This window comes from Uloborus diversus, chromosome 10 (genome assembly GCF_026930045.1).
Source record: "Uloborus diversus isolate 005 chromosome 10, Udiv.v.3.1, whole genome shotgun sequence".
Taxonomy (NCBI): Eukaryota; Metazoa; Arthropoda; class Arachnida; order Araneae; family Uloboridae; genus Uloborus; species Uloborus diversus.
Genome location: NC_072740.1, coordinates 47,218,395 through 47,244,479, shown reverse-complemented (window position 1 = coordinate 47,244,479; position 26,085 = coordinate 47,218,395). Strand labels below are relative to the sequence as shown.

General features: G+C 30.7%; 1 protein-coding gene across 1 annotated transcript in view; it reads left to right on the top strand.

Annotated features, from left to right (window-relative positions):
• The window catches only part of LOC129230990 (gastrin/cholecystokinin type B receptor-like), a 104,657-nt gene that overhangs the window by 59,490 nt on the left and 19,082 nt on the right, over positions 1–26,085 (top strand). The window lies entirely within an intron of this gene.

Genomic DNA, 26,085 nt, shown 5'->3' with positions numbered 1-26,085 from the left:
ATGCCTAAATTAGCCTTAATACTAAAGTATTTATATATGCGTATTTGATGTGCTAAAAGAAAGTCACCAACCTACTAGCATTACAAATAATATATTTTGTTTGCAACCTATTCTTGGATAACTAAACAAGGAGGTGAGCATTTTTAATAGTGTTTAATATTCTTAACACAGTACTAAATATTTCAATATGATTCTCATCCAGAATGACTTATTCTGCCATTTTAATTATTGTTTTTAACGAATTAGCTAAGATCTTCTCAGTAGTTATACATAAGATATTATCGTATTATTAGTAACCTTTCAACGAAACGAACTACTACATTGAAACAGAGCGCTTGAGAACGGTTTATTACCCTACCTTCTGGCGATTAAAGACAGCTTTGGTTCTCTTGGTAGCCCATAGTTCTAGAAAAATGTTTTGTAATTTAAAAAAATCACCTTTTTACTTAAATTAAAGTGTTTGGGTAATGGATGTGGTTATATGTGTTTCATTACTGTTCTTTGCGTTATCAACATATTTGTTTTTATTAGTGAAATTGCTTTTACTTTGAACGCCATACTTCCAACCCAGTTTTTGTATGTGAGACGTCATTTTTGCTTAATATTTTCTTTTAATCTACAAGGAAAGAGCCTACATACAAATGACAAGAATTTTAAACCAATTTTCAGTTTAAATATTCATTAAAAAAAACTAATTTCCACAATTTTCACAAATTAGACATAGTGGATATTATCATTTCTGTCTGCGAAAGCCTAACTCTAAAACTTAAAGAAGCTATTTGAATCTACATTATTACATTAAAAAAAGGTTTTTTTTTTTAAAGTATTTCGTAGAATACTGAATATTGTAGATAGCAGAGAAATGAACAGGGCAAAAAACCAAGAATCCAGACTAGATACTCAGAACTAGTTAAAAAGTTTCATTTTCCCACACAGAATACATTTTAACAAAGAAATTCAACACTAAGAAAACATAGCTTGAAATAATTGAAATTATAATCGAAAAGATAAACTAGACATTTTCTGCGAACGATATTGGAATTTGAAACATAATAATAGCATGTCCCCTTTTTCATTAAACTTTTAAAATATACGATTCTATCAACTTATTTTAAGTTACATGTATTTTTGAAAACTTATTGAAATATTTATCTTCGCAACGGATATTTTACTTTGTTATGCAAAATCAAATTCAATTTGAGCCGCTTGACTCAGCTTGACACAAAAAATAAAGTTTTTCCAACTTTTTTCGCCTAGAGCTAGTTTTGTTTGACTTATTCAGGCCACCGCAACATCCGGATATCCCCTAGGATTTACTTTTTCAGACACAGATCAAAAAACATCTCTAGTAGTTTTCAAAGAAACAAAATGTGGTTAAATAGGGCTAAAGGAGAAAAGAAAATAAAACAATTCGGTCACCTTTCTTACCTTTTTTTAAAGGTAAGAATGGTTCAGTTTTACCAGAACTCTATCATCTAAAAAATCAGTATAGAACAATGGCTATTTCTTATTTATTTTATTTTTGACGTTTGCATAAATGCATACAATTTTCTTTTAGTTATTCTTCTTTACGATACTGCCAGGGGCAGGTAACTATAAATATGATTTTACGAGATGTTTGAAAAAACGCGATTTAGATTCAATACCGCTTTTTTTTTTCAGCGGAAAAAAATAAGCAAGTTTGTACATGTACAGTAACTCTAACGTACAATAGATGACAAAGATGCAAAAAAAAAAAAAAAAAGAAAAAAGAAAAAGAAAAATGAAAAAAAATGCAGTTACTGCTCTTTGTCTGCTCACGGTAGCATATAATAATGACCTGATAAGAAAAAAAAAACAGTTATTTTTAAAAAACTTGATTTAGTTATTTCCTTGCTGTACTATATTGGTCGAAAAAGAACTACAGAAAATATATGATATGCAATGAAATACATTAAAATATATGATGAAACCTATGATTTCTTGTTAAAATGATAAAAACTAATCAATTACTTGAACTCTTTATCATTTTCTGAATTTATCTTATTAAGTTACCACTACTGTTAAAGGTTTGGTAACATGGTAGTTGCTTAAAAACACTTAAGTTTCCTGAAGAAATTGGCTGACCTTCAACATTAGTTAAATTAATGACACTTTAATGTACGGTGAACAGATTTTTGGAAAATATCCAGAAACGAGATTGTGCCAGAGAAAAAATGTCGAAATAATTTCTCTTGTATTTCAGCTGAAAGAAAGTGAAAAATAACATCTTAATTTCATTTGTTATTATTAGATTTGGCTGCTTCACTTATGTTTGCTTTTTCGGATGATCATGAAGTACATATAATGATCTATAACACTACCTGATGCATAGTATCACATTTTTTCTCAGTTTGAGAAAGTGATTACGTGGTTTAACTCCTAGCTAAGAACAAAAATAAGAAGTAAAACTACAGAGTATAGATTCGACATCTGTGTCAATGCTTTCGAAACACACCAGATTTTTCCCATCGATACATAAGAGTAGGTGTTTTTGTTACATCAATGATTTTTGCTCGATATTTTCACGTTGCCACTCTTTTATTTAGCCCTTAACAGGGAAAGTGCGGTCTCACAGACCGCTCAAAAGTTCATCTAATCACCCCTATTTTATTTTCAGCCCGATTGAATGGTTTTTCCCAATAGCTTTTTATTTTGTGACCTGGAACACCTCCCTTGCTTATCAGGATGTTTTGGCAAGTGCACTTGGTTTAAATTTCATTGTATTCTTTAGAAGCGGTCTGTGAGACCGCTCCTCCCCTTCAGTGTTACTATTTTCGGCAGTAGTAGACATGGGTCTTAACGTTACAACCACGGATATAGGTTCATTTATCTTATCCGCGTTATGCGGAAGAAATGCAAAATATTCTAGATGAGGTTGAGAATTGTTTGAAATGTTTACAAAAGTCACGCAATCATTTTCTAAGGACAATAAAGGCTGAATTATTCCCGGAAGACCGGTGAAATACCAATAGGCTGTCAAAATTTCCCCGTAATGTGATATAATCAATTTTCTGGTATTAAAATGTCCTGTATATATTAAACAACTAAAATAAAATCATTAATTGATAATAGATTTATTTTTATTACGAATAATAAATTATTTACTGCAGCATATGATTTATCTCGAAAAATCTTTAGGCATTTGTTAAATTGCCTCGGAAAGGGGTATATTTCTGTTCAAAATTTAAAAATATTTTTCCCCGTGCTAACAAAAGTGCAAAGAATATTTTAAAAAATTTGCAGGAATGTATCTTAATTGCACAATTTTTAAAAAAATGGAAGTAGAGCGGTCTCTGAGATCTGACGTCCCCTGTTACGTCCTACTTTTTCACCTCCCCTGTTACGGGTTAAAAATATATACATATATGATAAAAGGTACAGCATTAATTAGGCATTGCAACCCCTATTCCATTGAAATAATTTATGTTTTTGGTTATGCAAATAAATAGATTTCATTGACAAAAATTAGAAACTAATCTAAAACGTCTTAAGTAATAAATATATATTTTAGAATTATAAAGTTAAAGGGCCATTCCACGGAAAACGGTCATTTGTCCCGCACGTGACGCCTAATATTAATGAACATATTAATGAACAATGTTTTTCTGCTTTGCAAATTACAAACTTATGACTGATTTTTTTTTTACCAAAACATTTCTTCATAACAATTTAAAATTATTACTTTTTAATGAAATATATGAATCGACAAGGGCAGGGAAAATGGTTGACATTTTCGTGGAATGGCCCTAAATGGTAGTGATTCGAAACTTTTAATCTATGCAGCGCCAGCACAAGTAGGGCTCTAGAGCTAAGAAACTACACAAATGTTTTTTTTTTTAAATATTGGTTAAAAAATATTTATTAGATTTTTTCGAAATTTTATGCATTGCTCATTTGTTTTAAAAAACGCCAGGTAAAACCTTATGCACATTTATAATATTTATTTTCCTTTTTTTTTCTTCTTCGTGCGAAACGAACTTTTAAAAAGCAAATTTGAAAGTAATTTTTTTATAAAAGCGATTTCAATTAAAATATTAAAAAAAAACATATGATCGATTTAATATGAAATAAATACATACAGAACTGGTAGTGTTTTAGCAACTAATAATTATGACTGCTTACTCAAATTACAAACTCCATATCTGGAAAATAGCAAAAATAGAGGAAGTTTAATTGCCTTAATTTTCTTAGTAACTGGAGGTAGTTCAAGTAGTAATTGGAACTAAAATATTATAGTCCTTTATTTTACTTGTCTAAAATGGTACAGGGACAATTCCACGGGTAACTGACTGACATTTTTGAAACAAAACACATATTTTGCAATATTCAACCCAAATACACATTGTAAAAACAATCTTTTTTAGTAAAATATTGTATTTTTTCGGCTGAATTCAATGGTATAATTAAATTCCGAAAATACATTCTAGACGATAAAAAAGAAAATGTTAAAATCATTGTAACTGACTGACGTACTTGTTTTTAAAATGTCAGTCAGTTTCCATATTTTTAATAAATATTCAAAAATCATCCAAAATGTATTTCGGGAATTCAATTATACCTTTAAATTCAGCTTAAAAAATACAATTTTCCAGATCATTTGCACAGCATATATTTTGCGTTGAAAGTTACCAAATACGTCAATCATTATCCGTGGAATTAATTGCCCACATATTTAAAACACTTACATCAGGTATAAACTTATAACCGCTTACTTTTTGAAGTTATTTAAAAATAAGCAGTGACTACATAATATTATAGCAAACAATAATGACACTCAACATCGGGAAAGCGTGAGTTTTTAAAAACTAGATTTCAAAATAGTGGGTAAGGTATTTTAATCCCTCTTCTAAAAATTGTTTAGAATGTTTTACATCCGATTGTCTTTCACTGAAATTCTGAAATGGTATTAATGAATTTATCTTAAGAAAAAATCTATAAATGCAAAAATACATTTAATTAGGCAACGACTTGCAATACTATTAATATACTTGCTGCTTGCGGTACATCTTTCCGCCTTCTAAGGTGACTTGGCGGCTACAGAGTGTCGCATTCTAAAGACGTCATATCTGTTAAGAGGTTATGGGTTTGACGCTAAATTGTGAAGTAATTACCAAGTTGGGATCATTTTTAGCAACATATATTCGGCGCCAAGTTTGGCTACTTATAGGTAATTACTTGGACTTTATATAAGTACTTTAAGACCTTATAGGTAATTACTTGATGATGGTCACGTAACACACAACAGTCAATAAATAGTGACTTTTAGTCGGACATACATACATAATTATGGTTACATTTCAAGGGTGTAGATTACAAAAATTTTGCGTACATATTTATGTTTCCATAAGAGGTGCGATTTCTACCTTGAACTATAAGTGTACTAATTAATAACTTGTTGAGAAACAGTCACGTAGGACAAAAAAAAAGTTATAAGATATCTAGTAATATTTCCTGTTGTTTAGAAAAAAAATAAGTGAGAGTAAGTTAACTCAGAAATAAATCGAAAAGTATTTGCAATTAAATGTTTTTAATAGTATTTTATTGGATTAATGCATCCTAAACGCTTTCCAAAAAGCCAACGATCAAGCGAACTACAGTGTGAATAACTTTTGTCGAATTTCTTTTCATCCATAAGCTCATTTCTTTTGCATTGAAAAGGGAATTTTTTTTTAACGCCGAAACATGTGTCTGCAGTATTGACATTGTTTTTCCTATTTTACTACAGCGCGATTTTTTTTAACTGTATAGTTCTCCATGAAAAGTTACTTGATTAGGTTTTTGGTGAGCAAAATGAGCTAAATTTAACCTAAGTATTTTTACTCTCTCCAATCGAAAGCAAGCAGGAATGCTAGTAAGTATTTGAATCCAATTAAGGAATTTTTATAGTAAGGTGTTACACGTCTCAGAAAAGGGAACTGCAGTTCAATGAGGAGACGAATAGTTGCAAACTATGTATCTTTGATCCTGCGATTCGGATAGCTTGCGTAGAATGAAACTATCACTTTACATTGTTATCTTTCTACCTCTCGTGACAAATAAAAACAATAAAGTCTTATTTCACTCAATATAATGTAAACCATATATTATTTTAGTTTATTTGTTCAAGCAAATCTCTGAGCAGGGCGCCTCGAGCTTATTTTTTTAGATTATGGTAAATATCTCAATTTACAGAATAAAAGGTCGAATTTAACCGAATGATAAAATAAGAGCATGCACACATTCTTTACCTACATTACCTCTAATAGGAAGGAACATTAGGCATTATTTAAAAATAATTTGAAAGTTTTGAAAAATAAAAAAATGTTGCAACACGTCTCCAAATTTAAAGAATCGCCAGCAAAATTCGCCAAATAAGGAAGTTTTTTGGGTGGTTACAGTGACCTCCCGTGACCTTCTTTTTGGACGCCGCTAACTTTGAGTTTCTTCTCTTCAATATTTTAACTGTCCTTGAGTGTCACCCTATATTTTTTTCAATACTTTTATTTCAGTAACGCTCTACGATAGTAAATTTCAAAAAATCTTCCGTTCACTTCCTGTCCAAGAGCGGTCACTATTTAAAGAAATGACATAAATTCCAAGCGAAATTTTTCTTAAAACACCGATATTTATTATAATTAAAGTAACAAAGATTATTTTGAAAAAAAATAATATTGAAAGACTTGGATATGTTGTTTAAAAAAACGTTTTCCTCTCGAATAAAGCCACCTTAAACCTTTTTATGCAATATTTTAAATAACAGTATCACTCCCCTTTTTTCTTTCATGTATCGCAGTAACTTCAGCTAGAAATATCCACTTCCTGTTAGTATTTGATCATAAATCCTTAAAAAGTTTCCTTTCTTAAGGACAGAAGGGGAAAGATAAGACCCAATTTTTTTTTTTTTTTTTTTTTTTTTTTTTGAGTAGCATAACTTTTTTAACAAAGAGTAATACTTAATACCTCTTTTTTTGCTCAGTTTTCCTGCCATCAGTCCGTTGAGTTTATGCTCTTATTTCCTTTGTTCAGGATTTTCAAATGTAACCCAAAATACTTGAAAAAATAATTTGTCTCGTTATAACTCGACTCGTACAATAAACTACAATTTGCGTAGGACCGTTTATAATGTTATAAATTGTTATAGATGGTACACGTAGCGATGGCAATAGAAATAGAATAAGAGATAGTTGTTAAACCAGGTATAGTGAGTTATGTCGTCCTTTTAGAGTTGTTGAAAACAATTTATGAGATAAGGTACCGAACCGTTACTTGGGAATTCTAAAAGTTATGTTACTACCAAAAAAAACCGTTTAAAAGAACTGTTAAAGTCATGTTAGTGAAGTATCTATCCTCCGAGTTCAGTTTTTAACAAAAATAATTTTCCTTTCGGTTGATTGGTTATTTTTTTACTATCGAAAAACTATTTAAATGATTTTGAAAGACAATCAGCATAAATCATTGAAAGTTTAAATGTGTAACAACAATACTTGCAAAAGTGAAAATCTCAAAATTAATACATAAAGCAAACTATATTAAAGTGAAGAACAATATACGCAATGAAGCAGAGAAGTTTAAAAAATTCGAATTTACGTGGTTCGAGGGTGAGTGACCAAAGTTTCATTGCTCATTAGACGATATTATTAGTGAAATAATATCTGAAAAAAATGTTCGACTGAAAATTGATAACATGAAAACTGTATACAAACCAGCAATTCGAAACATGAACTATCATTTCTTAGCGATATTTAGTTATTTCATTAGAGCCGGAAGTAAACTTCAGTGTTAAGTTGGAGATCTTAGTCCCTATTTTTAGTAGGTTACAATGTTCATTAAATCAAAAAATATATAACTCAAAAGTTGAAATATTAAGGACAGTTACTCTCTGAAGAAGCTTAATAAGGGTTTAGTTTTGAATGTACTCTTCACATAACCTAATGGTAACTTAGTAACGAAATAATAGTTCGCTTAGCGCATATATATATATATATATATATATATATATATATATACATACATAGCTGGAGAATTCTATGCTTAGTATATAGCATGAGAAATAGTTAGATATATAACTCAGCCAATGGATTAAAAATAATGTAAGCTTGAAGATCTTTAAAAGAATTACATATTTCATTTTAGTTAAAAGAAAAAAATGGTGATGTCTTTGCTGAATAAAATTTTTAATTTTTTCAATAATTATCATTACATAATTTGAGTGTATTGTCTCTAAAATTAGTCCATATGTAGGCAAATAGCAATCAGTATGTTATTTTACAAAAGAAAAAAAAATGATATTTGCTTTCAAAATGTAACGTAACCTACTTCTATTAGAGTTGTTTCAACGTATGATCTTTTTATAGTAGGTGCCCCTCTACTCCCTCTGCTATTAACCATATTAAAGTACTACAAGGTTTTAAATATTTGACTCTGTGTCACGCAGTGTTAAATTAATATTTTTGCTCTTGTCGAAGGGATTCACTTGAAATATGAAGTAGCTTCACCCACTTAGTTTTAATGAAGAAGTAGCAGTAGTACATTTTTTTACTTAGAAAAGACAAACTGGACATGGTCTATTAATAACTATTAGTGATGTACACTTTAATTGGCTAAATGTACTAAACTTCAAATCCAAGTGTAGGGAAAAACATATGAAAAGCGAAGAACTTTATGCATACAACAGAGACAATTTTATGGTACGAACAGTTGTTGCGCTTTCCATGTTTGTTTAATTCCCACACATAAGCTGGCAGCATATGCATGCATGTAGTTATACGTGATAGCATGAAGAGCACGTCGCTCCAACGTAGGTTATAGATTCTTGAAGAAGTTTGCAGACTATTTCTTAGTTAGTGCAAAAAAGAAATAAAAGTTGAATGAAAAAAAATATTTAAATTTTATCAACAGAAGATTTGCACCATATTATCTTGTATACAACTTACAGGCAGCATGTAGGGGAATGTGGGGCATAATGATATAGCGGTGCAAAGTGAAATGGTCAAATATTTACTCTGCTTTTACGCCAACTATCAAGTAATATTTTAAATATGTAGTAACGCATGCAGTCTCTTCCAGTCAAGAAAAAATACCTCTGAAAACCAAAGAATGTAATAACATAAGCAAATTTCAAATATTGATGCTCATATTGTAATATTTTGTCCTGAATAAAAAATTATTTTTTTATTATTATATTACAAACTTCTTGTTATTAACATTTTAAATATTAATTGACACCTACTAATATTCAGTTCAGTATTTTTTTGATTAATGTATGTCTTATTTGTATTTTAAATTCCTTGTACAGTTAGTCAAGTGCATGCGGTGCAAAATGGATGGCGCAAAGTAAAATAGTTCATTTCATTTACTTATTCAGTGTTTTATCAAATCACTTGCGTATTCATTTAATAATTATTTCATTTTCAATCTTTCATTAATAATTTTCTTATTTATTCATTCATTCACTTATTTTCTTATTCATTCACAATTTTATGAACTGATTTATTTTCTCATTTATTACCTTAATCACATTTATTTATTTATTTGTGTATTGTTCAAGTTCCTTTTCATTTATTTATTCATTCTCTTATGGACTCATTTATTTAATCAAAAATATCTTTAATAACAGAATAGAAAATTTTGCATTAGAAAAAATTTTATTTTTCACTTTGCCCCATGAAAAAAAGAAGTGCAAAATTTCCACCCTTTTTTGGAGGTACGAATTTACTGCCAAAAATTAAAAAATATGTTTCAATGCAAGTTTTATTTTTAAAAAAAATATTGTTCTTTCTTTCTATACTGTAATTTTCAGGACAAACTTCCAACTTGTTCGTTTTGAAAAAAGTAAGTTATCTTAACCATTTCACTTTGCCCCACATTCCCCTACTTGTAGTTTTTAAGGGGTCACAGTATCTACAAGACTTTTTTTTTTAATTTAGGGAAATTTAGTTTTTCTTTAAAATTATAACATGCACATTTACTTCGAAATCAATAATTTACTTTCAAATTTAAAAAAAAAAGGTCAACTCTTTTTAAAAATTCAAAAAAATTAGGAAAATTTCAATTTTTTAAAATCTTTAGAGGGTTTTTTTTTGTTTTTGTTTTTATCCTTTTTTTTAAAACAGTTTTTTGCTAATCGATAACAATGACCATCCCTATAAACCTGTGCATTTATTTGCTCATATATTTATTAGAAAACTTTCTGTGATTAATTATGTAAAAAATCATATTTGTTTTTAATTGTTTTAATAGGTATAATATGTTATAAACATTTGAGCTTTTTATAAAATGCTTATCTAATGCACAGTTTTGTTAAATATATTATCCTGACTGCAAAATGTGTTACTTTCAAGCTGTATCTTTTTTGAAAAAAAATCCTAAGGGATTCTAATGACATGAAATCGCAAAAAAAACGATCATCGAGAAAAAGTAATTTAAAGTTTTTCTTTTGCATAAGAGCACGTAGCGAGCATGACCTAAAACCACTCATAACTTTTTAAATATTTGAGCTGAAGCAATGAAACTTTTTCCCTGTGTTTGAAATAATTTTTAGTATTGAAATAAGCAATATTTTTTTTTTTTTTTTGATCGTTTGATAATTTTCGATTTACTGCAACCCCTTAAGTTTAGCATCGTACTTTTATGCATTTCTCGCTGCCGATTAAAATCTTACAATAATTCAAATGTCGTTTTATCTTATGAACTGTTTTCGGGATTTTTTAATCTGCGTAGCAGACTGCTGTAAAGAGGTTTGCTGCTGTTAAGCCAGACTCGAACAAGCATTTTAAGGCAACAGTTAATGATTTTTAATCTGTTATTCTGCCAACAAGTTCAAGGAAAATAATTAATCATTCACGCAAATGTGAGTAACTGATACAAATTCGAGTGTATTAATTTGTGTAATACAAAAAAATTAATACAAAATAGAGTGAAAGAAAAAAAAGCGATAGACTCGCCTTGTTTGTCGACTGTAAAATCCACAGTAACTAAGCACGGGAGTATATTACTTAGGCTTCTTAAAACAATTCCAGATTCAATGCAATTGTTTATTTTACTTTGAAAATGGCTGTAAAAATGGACAATGCGAAATATCGATGACGTTAGTACATCAAAAAAAAATAAAATCAGATTTACTCTGTACTCTTACTTTATTTTTATGTAAAATAGCTAATTTAACTGGTAATTTGTATTGTGTTGCTGTAAGTGCAATCCTAAATTACGTTTTAACTCCTCATGATTTGAAGTTGGGACATGTAAGCTCTTTCTCCAAAGCAAAATTATTAACCCAATATAAATTAGTTATCGACAATCAATCATAACTTTATTACTTACAATTGAATGAAGAATTAATAAAGCAAATGATACAATGACGGTAATTATGAAAATTGACTTTTAAAAAAATCCGATGTCTTGGACATTATTTGTACGAATTTCGCAGGAATGACCCTTGTATGAACACCGTTTATGATCATTCTTGCTGTGAATATTCCAATATTCATTATAAACATTTTGCTAGTATTTTTCTTTTTTTTTTTTGAATAAAACTCTTTTAGGTAATTTTTAGATTTTAAAGCCAAAAGTATTTTTATTTTGTATTGAAATTTTATAGATTTTTTTTTTCAAATTTATTTCTTACTCATTGTCTTTCTCTTTATATTCTCTGTAAACCGTTCCAAGTCAAACACTTTGTTTCCAGAATATTCCGTTTATTTCGATTCTGTATCACGTTCGCGGAAATTTTTACTTCCTAAAAAAATTTTTCTTAGAAAATCAGTAGCTCAATTTTCTTGATTGACAATATTTTCATCCTATTCAACATCTGCAAGAAGTGTATTAAAAAGGCTCAATTTTTTCCAATGTGGAACGGACATTCTAATTCATTAGCGAAAACTCGGTGCAAAGCGAAAAGCAACGAAGTAACTGTTATAAAGAAGCGAATCAGTTATTCTGTAATACTAACGGAAAAACGAACTGGGTATTTCTGTGAGATAGCTACTAACTAAACATATAGTAGTGGATATGGAGAGCAAATACCTCAAGAACTTCTAAACTTGGAACCAAAAGAGGAGGGGGGCTCATAATCAGCAATTGGTAAGAGAAGTATTGATTGGTGGGGAATTTTCAAAAATAATAATTTGCGTAGCTTAGGTCATAAAAGGATTGCCGCACGTCCGCCCTGATTAAGAAAAAAAGGAGTAAGAATATTTGAAGAGGTGCTATGCAAAATCAAACAGGTACAGTTAAAAAAAACTATCAGGAAAACACGAAAAACTATTATTTATTTAATGTTCGACTTTGCACCAACAAAAAGTTGTTAATATAGTTCAGTTGGTACTTTCTGTTAATATTTTACAGCATGATTTAATAGAACTATGTTAATTATTTAATTATTTAACGTTAAATATTGGATGTGTTCCTGTTTGATTAAGCTAGGTGGATATGTGTTTTTTTTTTACATGTTTGTTAATATATTTCAGTTTGCACCTATAGTTAACATTTTACATCGTGTTTTAAAAGAAATATGCTAAGTTCAACTCAAAGATTAAAGGCAAAGCTAAGTATTTTGTAGTAAGTTACCGCCCTAAGCCAAGGCTAAGGCAGAAAAACATAAAATACAATTGAGTTGAACCGCACCATTGCTGCGGTCACTCGTCTGGTGTGCTAATTCAATATTTAGCTACCAGTTGGTTTGGCTCTCTTGGCTCCTTAAAGAGGTTTTCCGCATCCAGCTCAGTTACTTCCATTTTCGGGCTCTGCTAAAAAGCACGAAACTGCAGTTCTTGGATTGAACAACTGAGCTGCCGGTGTATTTTAGGTATTTCTGCCTTAGGGGCCCTGGCTTAGGGCGGTAACTTACTGCAAAATATGTTAATTATTTAATTGTTTAACATTAAATATTGGATATGTTCTTTTTTTTTTTTCTTGAACTAGGTGGATATGGCTTTTTTTTTTTTTTTTTTTGTATGAACTACGTTGGGATATGTTCTCTTTTGCCAGGACAATTTGTTTTCTGACTTTTTTTTAAATGAAACCACTCAAAAAATTTAACAAAATAATGTTCAGTCTGGTAGTTTCAATTTCAAATCTAATCTCTTGCAATAGCTACAGTACAAATAATATCACTTGCTTGTGATTTAAAGCCGCAAAATAATGTACGAAACATAGACTTCTTTACATGCAATGTTACATCAACAGAGTTGTTGTATAACTTGCAAAGTTTTGTAATATTAAAATCAGAATGCAAATAAATTGTCTTCGACTTTTTGCGATTATAATAAATTTCTCGTCTTTTTAGCTTTTTTAAAAACTTCCAAACAAAATATATCACCTTCAGATTTTCTACTAATTCAATCACCACCACTATCCTCTTTTGGACTTTGATTGAAATCGACTTTTTTTTTGCTATATTACTTAAATTTGTTGGTTTCTATTGAGTAATGTGCTTAAAAAACTTTTTTCACACTGGAATTACTTTTCCGTTACTGTTGAAAATGCTATAGTTAACATTGAACCCACGCGTGCATTGCGGGAGTCACATGACCACGTTACAACGTCCCATTGGCTGAAATGAATTCGTTCGTGTTTGCTTGGGACACAGGTTTGGATATGTTCTTTTATACGCAGAACGTCAATTTTCAAAGCTCTAAAATAAAAGAATATGATTTTTCGGGGTGAAACAAACTACACTACCGTATAGAAATATGGATGAGAAATACAAATCAGTCACCACTTCAATTTTATATTTTTGTGGATGTGTTGACTTCTGCATGGCACCTTCTCATTCAACGGCTCAATTAAGTCGAACTACCTAACAGGTAACCAAATATCAAGGTACCTTTTTGGTTTCGCTCATTTGGTATGATTTCCCGTCTTACTGGTTTTTCCAAACCACAACCAAAGAAAAATTAATTTTACTGATTGAATTAAGGAGCATGTTCAAGTTACCATTTTAAAAAATTTCAAAACAGAAACATTTTCAGTGATGCAAATAACTAGAATATTTAATCATATTACTTAAGGGAGTTTTTCAAGTTCAAACAGCACCCCCCCCCCCCCACTTCCTTATTTTTTTTTTTTTGAAAACTAAAAACAACAGTTTTTAAGTATTTTCTTTGACTTGTCGGATTGTAAAATTTTATCTGTTATGCAGACAAAGAAGAAAATCAGCAATCTAAGGAGTCTACACTTCAAATGTTTCATTGATTTGACAGAATAATAACTGAGAATAGAAAATCTGAAAAGCCCTTCATCAATTTCGCCTTAGGGAAAAAATATTTTACGCACTTAAGCATTTTAATTTTTCCCTTTGTTCTTTTGGAACCCCAATTCAAAATTCCTTATAATTAGTTTTTCATTTTGTAATGCTTAATACATAGAAACAATTTCCCTAGAGAAAGCAGTTCACTTAAGCAGCTCCTAACTCTCATAAATTTCTAAGCATAAACTACATTTCAGAATCATTTCCTTGTCATCCTTAAGACTTACATATTTCTAAGCTTTTTCTTTGAGTTTTGATTTTCTAAAATTGTCCTAAATGTCAAAAATAGCTTGAAAAATTGCCTTAAGAGTTTTTATAGACAGCTTAAATACTTTTATTACCATAAATACTTTTTTTAAAAAACATTTTTCCTTGTAAAGGAATATTTAGTTCAAAAAGAACTTAAAGCATTTTATGTAGTACTTGTTAAAAGTAAAAGTAAATTTCTTCTCAAACATGACTTATTATTTATATAAATACAGCACCAGATCATATGTGCTACATAATAATCCGTTGTCCGGAAGGTTAAGTAGGACACCAGAGTCTCTTTATACTTAGGCTTTAAGAACAATAAAAACATTTTTATACTAGTAAACAACAATGCAAAATAAGGATTCAAAACTTACTGAGAATGAGATCAGGTAATCTTGACGTTATTTTGTATGTACACTGTTCTCTAGTGATAACATACTGCTAGTTGATAAAGCTTTATCAGGAGTTAGGTTTTGGGCTGACAATGAAATCAGGATTAAGGGAATGTTTGTAGTACTACATGAAAAACTGGGGGATAGCTTTACTGGTCTAACGGCTTTATTTGGCGCATCCATCTTATTAATACCACAGTTTTCTATTTTCGCCACCCTTATTTTTGCTTTTACATATTTATGACAAATATACAAGTAGTAACTAGAAACGTAAACATTTCTTTTAACAAAAACACACCGACTGCACTTAAACCTAAAATAATTTATGGTTTAGAGTGTTTTAGTTGGTAAAGATACGGAAAAGGTACACCCAAACCTGTTTTTGCGCTGTGGAAAGGGACTGCTTAAAAAAATCGCACAAAAAAAATGCCCAAAACTTCACTTGAATTGCTTCTTAAAATAAAATACAAATAAGCCAAGTCATGATAATTTTGCCGCATTGTAAGAAAAAGTTTCTCGAATAATGAAATTTTTGAGAGGTCACAGTGACATTCCACCGGCATGCGCCTGTCCTCAAAATAATTTCGTCATTTGAGTCCCAATATGATTGAAAATTTCATATACCGAACAAAAAAAAAATAAATAAAATAAAATTATTTTGAACTTTGACATCTTGAATTCAAATTATGTTTTTCGCAATCACGAGTGTGTGTGTGTGTGTATGTAGGCGTGTGTGCATGTGGGGGGGGGGTATGTTTGTTTGTGTGGGGGTATGTGTATGTGTGTAGGCATGTTTGTTTGTGTGTGTGTATGTGTGGGTAGTGGTGTGTATGTGTGTGTAGGTGTCTGTATGTATGCGTGTGTGTATGTGTTTGTGTGTGTAGGTGTATGTGTGTGTATTTGTATGTGTAAGTAAGTAAGTGACGCAACCTGGAGACGGTTTTCGCTATAGGAACAGCATTGTGAGGCGGCCGGTCGACGGTGGTGGTGCAGAGGGAGGCGGGGGGAAAATACAATCATAAGAATTCAAAACTGTCAAGTGAGAATAATAAGCAATCGTGATTGCTCAAAAAAATGGAAAAATAATCGCCCAAAAATAGGTTTGAGTGTATTCTTATATTGATATGTTCATAGAAACAGTAATATAATTATTTGTTGTTGTACGTATCGTATTTTTCAGCTACATAAAAACCACTATACTGTGAACGTATAAAACGCTTCCGAAATGCATTCAGGTAAGTTTTATTTATTTTTTTTTTTAAATTGAATCCTCCAGATGAATGAAAATGAGGAACTTTTAATTTGGTAAGACATTCAACTTAATCTTTAGAGAAGTTCAACTCCATATGACTCGTAATGTACTAAACACGACAAAAACTGTGTCTGGACTTTGTCGCCAATACCATTCTAGTTACAGATAGACTTTTTACTACAACCTATTGCTATAGTAAACCGGAGATTGGGAAAAAGCAATATCAATCTTACAAAACAGAGTAAAAACCGTACTGTAGGAATTTATATCTATCTGTGTTCATTTTATTTCATGTGCCTGTATACTGTTAAAGTATATAAAAAATACTGACGATATTAATAAATTGGAAAAATTACCAGGATTTCTTATTCAAATTTGCTTTTTATTTTAAAGGTGTGTCAGTCTGCGTTGGAGTATGGACTTTGGTTTCTATATCTCTGGAGCGATACTTTGCCATCTGCAGACCACTACATTCTCGACAATGGCAGACAATATCGCATGCTTACAAAGTCATACTTTTAGTCTGGATAGGATCACTTTCAACCATGGTTCCTTCCGTGCTTCTCAGTCAGCTCATTCCCACAAAAAGTCCAGGTAAAGTATCCGTAAATTTTAGCCGACATTTAGTTTCTGTTCTTAACTCACAAGGTGTCTGAAAGTCCTTGACATATTTCAAAAATTCGTGGAAGAGCAATAAGTTGTCGTGTGAATATGCTGTTGGCACAAGAATGTTTCAGAGGTTCACAAATTTCGTAATATATCGTAAAAAAATAAAAAAGAAAAAAACTTTTCAAATTGTATTTAAAGGTGGTGCTGTATTGTCACCGTAAGAAAAATAAACGTCATGTGAGCTGTTAAATCATTTATTAAACAATACCTTTCATTACATGAGTTGAACGTGCGCACCGTTTGTTACCCATACTAATCTAAATGATACTCAAATTCATCCTATGTTTTAGCCAGCATGAACTGCGAACACACTTAACCCTACTTGGGAAATTTGCAATTTTAGATCTTTCACGCCAGCAGTGCTACACAATTTGACACAAATGAACATTTAAAAAAAAAGAAAAATTATGAACCTGTGAAATATTGTGGCCCAAACCGAACATTCATTCTACATTAGATGCTTCTTTGCAAATTTCTAAAATGTGTCAAGAACTTTTCATTTTTTTAACTTAAATGCTTTTTGCCACTTAGTTTTTGTTGTAAACGAAAATATATTTCACAAAATTTTAAGAATCATTACTTCACTTTTATTGATGATACCTTTCGAAACATTGCATATTTATTTTCTCGTTTATCAGTTTTAGATGTTAAAGTATTTCATGAAGATAACTGTTTTTAATGTTTTAATTTGCAGAAAATCATATCGTGCAATCAGTTTTTTTTTTCTTTACGTGTTAATCCTTCTAAATTTTAGTGATGACCAAAGAAGGGTGTGGGGCAATCATTAACTTAACTTAAAGTAGTTCGCAAATAGGGATGCGCCGATAAGCGGTTATCGACCAAATTGATCGATAACCGATCAAATGGCCGTCGATAATCCATCGATTAACGATCATAATGATTATTTTTATACTACTAATTTATCCATCCCTTTTTTCCCTTTTGAAACAGATAGTTAATAATTTCTTTCTTAGAGTCGATTTATTTTTCTCCATTTTCCAGATTTTCATACCATAATTTCAAAACTTGTTAAATTTCTTTGAGCTAATTTTCATATTTTTGTTAATAAAGTTATTTTATGTTAACTAATGAAGTTTATATTTTAAAGAAATGTTGGGTTGCGTGTGTTTCGACAGTTACTTTTGAAACTTATTGAGGCTACTTTTAAAATTTATGAAGTTCAAGGTCAATATAACATAGTTTTTTTTAAAATAGATTAACCGTCTTTAATTAAAAACAGCAATAAGAATTCAACATTAGTATGCAATTATTTTGAACTAGCGGTACCTGCACGGCTTTGCCCGTAGTAGAGTATTAAAAGGACATTTGTTTCGCCTGTATACTTACAGTTATAAATATACAGTACACATGAGTTGTAAATATATATTTTTTTTTAATTCAAGATCTCTTCATACTTTTGGAAGGTTTGAAAACTTAGTATGCAGCTTAACAGAAACCAGCAGAAGCCTTAGACATACATAAAAAGAAGAAAAGAGTTTTACTTCCTTGCTTAAAACGCAAAAGAACACATTTTTCCAATATTGAACTTTACAGCAAGAACTTTGTAATAACAATATTTTTTAACAATTTACTCTGAACATAATTCCATAAAAAATTAAGGGAATAAAAGCAGACTACTTTTTCTCAACAGTTAAAATATTTTAAATTAAATCCTTTTCAATAAAAGTAAAGGATTGATCGCAAAAATAAGAACGTTTTTAAAAATGTTTGAAACAAAAAATCAATAATAATAACCAAACAATCAAAAGGAGTTAAAGACGTAACCATGGTAACATACAAATCTAATTCTCCGATTCGAAAATTATTTTTATTTATGTCTATTTTATTTTTATTCTTAAGCGTAATCATTTTGAATCGTTTGGCTTGCTGAAGGTAAGCCTTGGTCTTTGGTTTTCTTTAAACGATTCCTGCAGCTCTCCTAATATTACCAAACATGTGTAACATGAAATAAATGCATAATATATATACATTTCAAATATTATTTTAATTGTCGAGATTCAAGAGAAAAAAAAGATTTTACATTACTTGGGGTAGGTAGGTAGGTTGGTCCGGTCCAACGTTTCCCGCAAGAAGTGGACCAACATACCCTACCTTCTTGGTCTAAAAAAATATTTTTTCACATCATTTTTATTTCTTTGAGACAAAAAAATAGAAAAAAAATACAAATAATTTTGAGCTAAACAAACTTACTTAAAAAAGGTGTTTTTCTGCAGTCATAAAAAAAACCATTAAAAAAATCGCAGAAAAAAGTTGCAGTTTTCTGAAAACTACTCAGTACTACTGAAATAACTTTCTGGAAAAAAAAATGTTCAATAGTAACTCCGTCATGTGATTTCATTACAGGATTTGTAGGACCATGTATGATGTTTGTTAGTTTTAAATTGAAATAAAAAAATAATAGTAAAATAATTGAGAATGGTGAAACGCGTGCCCCATGGTCCAGCGTGACCCATCTTCCTCTACTGTATTTGAAAAATAGTTTTCTCTTTACAACTATTGTTATGATGTGTTAATATTTTTTTTTAACGTACTGGGAGTCGATATTTTATATATTTTTGTATAAGCTCTGAAAATGTGAAGCTCATTCAAAATATGAAGCTTCATACATAGAACGCATATCAGAACACTTTTCTGGAACACTGACACATATCTCTTTTCAGAAAATATCATAGCACACTTATTGAGATATTTTTTAGAAGAAATATGGAACACTCATCCTTTTTCCAAAGTCTCTGATTTTTCCAGCATTGTTGGTGTCCAGTCAGATGCAATTTACGGAGTTGATAGTTGTCAGCCAAGGGGCTGCCTTCTACCGGGAAAGTCATTCGTGACGCCATCTAATGATGATGATTCGAAGATCAATTTATTTTAATATCACATTGAAGACCGACACTATTGACCGATTGTCAAAAAAGCTGTGTTTATCAATTGTTCAAGATCATTACTTTTTGTTTTTCTTTTCTACGAATATTATTAAAAAATGTAAAGACAAAAAAAAATATCCAGTTTTTCAATAAAAATGTATCTATGAGACGACTTCTATTTCTAACTTTTGCAATTCTTGATTCAATTAAACTTTCTTTTTGATCAGTATTTTAATGTGGAATAAATATTTTTCATCCTGATGATTTTTTGATACTTTCTTTCAAACGGATTAGATTCAGAACTTAATTTAGTATCTTTTTGTAACAAAGCACCTTAGCAACACATTTGAGTACACATTCTGTCTACTATAGCCTTGTTTTCTTAATAAAGTGCTTCAAACGCGTGTCCATTGTGTTCTGGGAATTAGCAGTGAATTTTTTATTCAAAATATGATATCCGTTTTGATATTTAGTTTACTGAGCTCTGTTCTCAGAACCTTTCGCAAATATTAGTTTTCACACCTAAAATTCCTCAAAATAAGACCCTTGGCCTAGCACACACTCATCGCAGCTAGTCTTCTGAGCTTCGAAGGCTGCTTTGTAGTCTGCTTCCAAAATGTCCTTTAAAAGTCTTGTACTAGCGCTTTCACGGCATCCAGAGTTCTATGGTGATGCCCTTTTAGTAATGTTTTCATCTTCGGGAATAGAAAGAGTCTGCTGGGCTAAGTAGTTGCTGTAGGTGGGCTATTGAAACGTAGATATACCATCATTGACCAAGAAGTCTTGGTGGATGAAGCAAGTGTTTCCAGCATGTCTCAAGCTTTCAACGATGATGCTATGAACTGCCATTTTATGAAGTCCAACTTCATCTGCAATCATTCTCCAACTAACCGGCGGTCCGAATTTAGCACAACACGCACACGTTCCACATTTGCGTCCATTCTGATGGTTGACGGACACCCTCTTTGAGATTTATCCTCGACGCTCTCCCAGCCATCTTTGAAACACATACGCCTCTAACAGACAATTATCTCCGAACATTTGCTTACACATCTTCAAAATCTCTGAGGCCGATTTACCAAGTCCCACAAGAAACTTAATCGCGTAACACTGTTCAAATGTTCTCTGCATTTTACAGCTGGAACCGACGTTAGCAACAGTGGTACACTATAACCTCGATGCTGCCCAAACAAAGACTCCCAGGTGACTGCGGACCGGAGTGATCCCCACCAGTAACCCCCACCACCGAGCTAACCGGTTTGTGCGCACTTGGGAGGTACCGTCGCATCAGGAAAGAATGAGTTTCATTACTTATCATACTGACCCTGTATGTTACTTCACATAAAAAGGGTTCATCAAAACTTATCCCTAAAAAATAACTGTTCTATAATTGTTCATTTGAAATTTTCTTTTTGTAGTAGTTTTAATTTCTCAGAATAACTATAGCATTGATTGTGATTGTATGACGTTTTATTCATCAAAAGCTTTCTTCATATTCCTATTTAGGAAACATTTTTTCAAACTTCGACAGTAGGAGAAAGTGAGAGAATGAGGGTAATACAATGCGCTTGTGTTCACATGTTCATACCATACACACAACCATTTACAGAATGTACGTGTGTACGTCACTGCCTGTGTGTGCTGTGACGTGTGTACGTCACTGCCATTTACAGAATAAGTTAAAAAGTTATTGCGAAGAAGACGACATTATGCTTGCTTGTTTTGTTTGTGTGTACTATGTGCTATACTATTTTGGTCTGTCAGTTTATTAGTACCACTGAGCACTACGTTCCCTGAAAAGGAGAGCTTCCACTTTTTCGTTTAACAGATTTTAGAGGCATTTGAAAAAATAAGCGTTTTTAAGAAACTCTTTACGTAATTGCAGACCTGAAAATTCAAAAAAAAAAAAAAAAAAAAATGTTTCGCAACAAATGGCCAGGAAACACTTTTAATTAAGTTATATAGCGAAATTTTCATTTTGAGTCTCTACTTTATCCTGGAGTTTTATTTTTTATGAAAACAGGAACGCAGCCTCTAGCCAATTCGCTGCATTTCTCCACGCAACCTTTCAGCGTAGTGCCGAAAAAATCGTTAAGCGCAATGCCAACTTGTTCTCATTAAATTCAGTATCCTGAGTAAAATGGCGACTCAAAATGAAATTTTCGCTGAATAACTAAATTAAAAGTGTTTTCTGGTCACTTGCTGTGAAAAAAAAAAAAAAATTGAATTTTCGAGTCTGTGTGCCGTATAATCTTCGTGAATAATGAACGTATAAGTTCCTTAAAAACCCTCATTTTTTTAATGTCTCTAAAATCTGTTAAAAGAAAAAGTTGACGCTCTCCTTTTCAGGGAATGTAGTGATCAGTGTTACTAATAAACTGTAAAAAGTGAAAATTTTTGAAACTGACATATTTGAGAAAAATAAAAAATTATTTTTTAACTTTTTCTCCAAAAGACTGGAAAAAAACTAATGCACACATTTCAAAATGTTGCATATATTTTTAAACAAGAAAAAATATCCTTTTAAATAAAACAAACCGCAACAAAATATGTTCTACCGTCCTTAAGATAATGTACTTTAAAGATTTTGACGAAAATCCCAAGTGAGAAATCATGACAGGACCGCCGTCTTTGGCGGCCTGTATCTGGGCCCAGGAATTTTTTTGGGCAAAACAAAAAAAAAAAGGTATTTCTTAATTTTTTATGAATTTTAACATATGTTAAATTAAAAAAAATATGAGACCATCATGTTACAGCCCTTGTTGAACTGACATGGATTCTACCAACTACAAAAATTTAATATTTATTTATTTTATTTCAGTTATTTTTGACGTTGGTTGCTTGGTTTTGCATACTAATAGCAAATTTACTCGAAACAAATAGGTTTTCTTAAGCCACATAACGGCATAGAAAACTGCTTGTTTTTGAGGATAATTCTGAGCAGTCCTCGTTATGTATTTCTGCTCATTAACAGTTTGCAAGATATTAGCAGTTTACAAGATATAAGAAAACCGCTTGTCTTTGCGGATAATTCTGCGCAATCTCTATTATGTATTTCAGCTCAGTAACAGTTTGCAAGATATTAGCAGTTTGCAAGATATTAGCAGTTTGCAAGATATAAGGAAACCGCTTGTCATTGCGGATAATTCTGCGCAATCCTTGTTATGTATTTCTGCTCAGTAACAGTTTGAAATATATTTAAATGTTACTTGCACTAATAATTTAATGTCGGATTTTATGCTTTTATGATTAAACCAATAATTTATGTACAGCACACAGTTCTCTCCTCCTAAGTTCACATCTCCGAGCTTGAGACTATGTCTGCAGCTTCTACATGAAGGCCAAATAGAAGCAGTTTGTATCTGTTTTACCATTAGATGAATAAGTAAGAGTCATTTTATAATTGACTTCATCAATTTGACGACAAATACTGAGTCAAAGATAGCAGATCCTATTTTACCAATCTTAGGCGATCATTCCACCCACTTTTTCGTGAAAACCTGGTAGTAAATTAAATAGAATAACCCTGTTATATCTACTACCTCACATAAGCCACTAGATTTGAATTTTTTAGGTTTGAAAGCTTTTTTTCACAAGTGAAGTAAATATAATCACTCAAAAAGAACTAGCCAAATAAAGTACAAAAGTGTTTAAGAGACACTTTCTTTGTATGAAAAGGATTACCAAGTAGAGTATGACATTTTTTGGTTAATAATTGCATTTTTTTTTTTTTTTTTTTTTTTTTTTCAGTTTCGTACCTTTCTTTGATATAAGATTTCTCCGATTGTATAGGGTAATTCTGCGTGATGCAAGTTAGCTGTTTTCATGGATGTAGGAATAACTGGATGGAGCACTGGGGGAATTTCTCGATGCGATAACCGTAACCGGCCGCCATCTTGGGTGTATCGAGAAAGTGTGTTTGCAATGTTGTGAGATACGGAAATCGTCAAACTTTTTTGTCGAATTTTAAACAGAGTTCGACTCGATGGCGTGTTGCGTTGCCATTAACTGATGTCGTTTCAACGTCTTTACCGCTAATCTCCTATGAGTCGAAAGGGAAGCTCGTCTTTTCATCGAATGTTTTTGGTATTTGTAGAGAATGTGAGATTGTGTTTCGTCAGCACACTATGCAACATAAATTGAAAAGTCCAAAATTAATCCTTATGCAAAAAACACCTGAAGTTTTCAGAATTAATTCAATCATTTTGGGAAACTTTCATGCATTTCCATTTACATCTTGAATTTGTCCACGTAAAATATGATTATTATTTTAATAATCATTCAAAAAAAAAACGATGAATGCATTAAATGGATGATTTGGTTTATATCTATCTAATTCTGCATAAATGGATAATTAATTTCTTTCATAATATATGATTCAATAACAGATAATCATGGTAACATGTTATGTCATAAATAATCTTGCATCTATCTTACATACAAATACAAACCCAAGTTGCTACAAATTAAAACTTACTGAAGTGATTTGCTGCTACTCTTCGGTAACTTGTACATAAGTCCATTCATAAAACTGTAAAATGAAATTTGAAACATTGTCAAATACTTTCATTTTTTGCTACTAAGTACAAAAAACTTTGACTACAAGGATTAATTTTAAAAAGGTTGTTTTTTTTCAATCAATATTTAATCTTTCATTTCATCTTTGGTAAAAATTAGAAATTACAATGCATCAAAATTTAAAATACAAATGTTTTCTTTTAAAAAGAAAAATTTTAGCTCCACATTTTATGCATGGAGGTATAGGTTCCTACATCCATGATTTTATGTAAAAACATTAGCATTTAATGTAAAATAGTAATAAATTAATGTTCTACATTTATTACTAATTAGCATTATGGATTTTTTTGTTATTGTATCATATTTGTTTGTCATAGTAAAGGTAGTGTAATGTGTCACAAGATTTAATGAACATTGAAAAACAACAAGATTTAAATTTAAGGTCTGGGCGTTTTTTCAAACATTAAAATTATTTTAGATGTGATAAAATTAATAAGTAAGAATTTGAATTAATATTGTAAAATTGTATTATACTGATACTTTCATTCGTTGCATAAAAAAATGTTTTTTTACGAATTTTCGAAGTTTTAAGTTTGTTTACATTTGGTTCTCAAATATTGAAGTAATCGGCCAAACCGAATAATCGGTTTGTCTGCCGATATGCCGTATACTACCGATATGCCGTGCATCTGTAATAATAATAAATAAATAAATAATCAATAATCCAAATTCAAAGAACTGAATGGGTAGGTTTTTAAGTTGTTTTGGATTTCATGCTATTAAACATTTGCTTGAAATTCCTTTTTAAAAAACTTATCTAAATTTTGTCACAGTTTTATTTTATTTTTATCCTCATGTTGGCAATTTTATCAAAATTTAGTCTTTCCTTCATGTTAGTCTTATCTTTGTTGATTTCTAGCTGCTTTTTTCCATTGTGCTGTATTCTAATTTCGTAATCTGGACTGGAGGATGCAAAGTTTTGATAATTTAAATAACTTTGTTATCTTATCTATGGGAAAATCATTGTGTTTTTAAAAATATTTTAAAACCAGTGGAGCATTCATTTGTCACTAAATTAATTTTAATTAACTAAAGACATTAATTATACAATTAGCTGAACATCGATGTGTACTGTTTCTCGTTGTTTATCTATAAATATGAACTCTTTATTTTAGTGAAGTTTTAAAATTTTAAATGATAGCCTTAAAACAGAATCAAATTGTTACTTTGAGCTGAAATTTGGAATTTTAGGTCCGGGTAAGAAAAAAATGTCATTCAAATATACATTGAAAAATAAATTTTTCAAAATGTTTATGTTGTTTTTAGATTTAGACTTTCATATTAAGTCTTTGAAAAATGGTTTGTCAATATTTATTTGTGTAATACGTTTTACGTTGTTTAAAACTTGACTTGTATAAGGACCTAGCTTCATAATTTCTTCGATATGATATTGAATTAAAATCATGAGCTTCTACAATGAGTTTTTTTAATGATTTTCATATTACCTTAAGATTTTATACCAACCAATATTTTTCTTTTAGAGACTTAACAGGTAATTTTATTTTAAACTAACGGAACGGTCTATGTGTTGTAAAGATGTACCATCATACCTATAAACAGAAACATTTCTGTTTATTCATTGGAAATTTAAAGCTTAAAATATAATTGAGTTGGGCATTTTTTTTTCCAATTTCCTAGGTAGGCAGTAAATACTTTCATTATCAATTTAAGCTAGAAAAGTAAAGCACTCGAAATTTTCGCTCGCGTAATACGAGTCATTTTTCCCCTTTCTTACCACCCAACATGGCCGCCGCTCTCTCTCAGTTACCTCAAACGCGACAATGGGAGTAGATACGGCATGTTCTCTCCTGT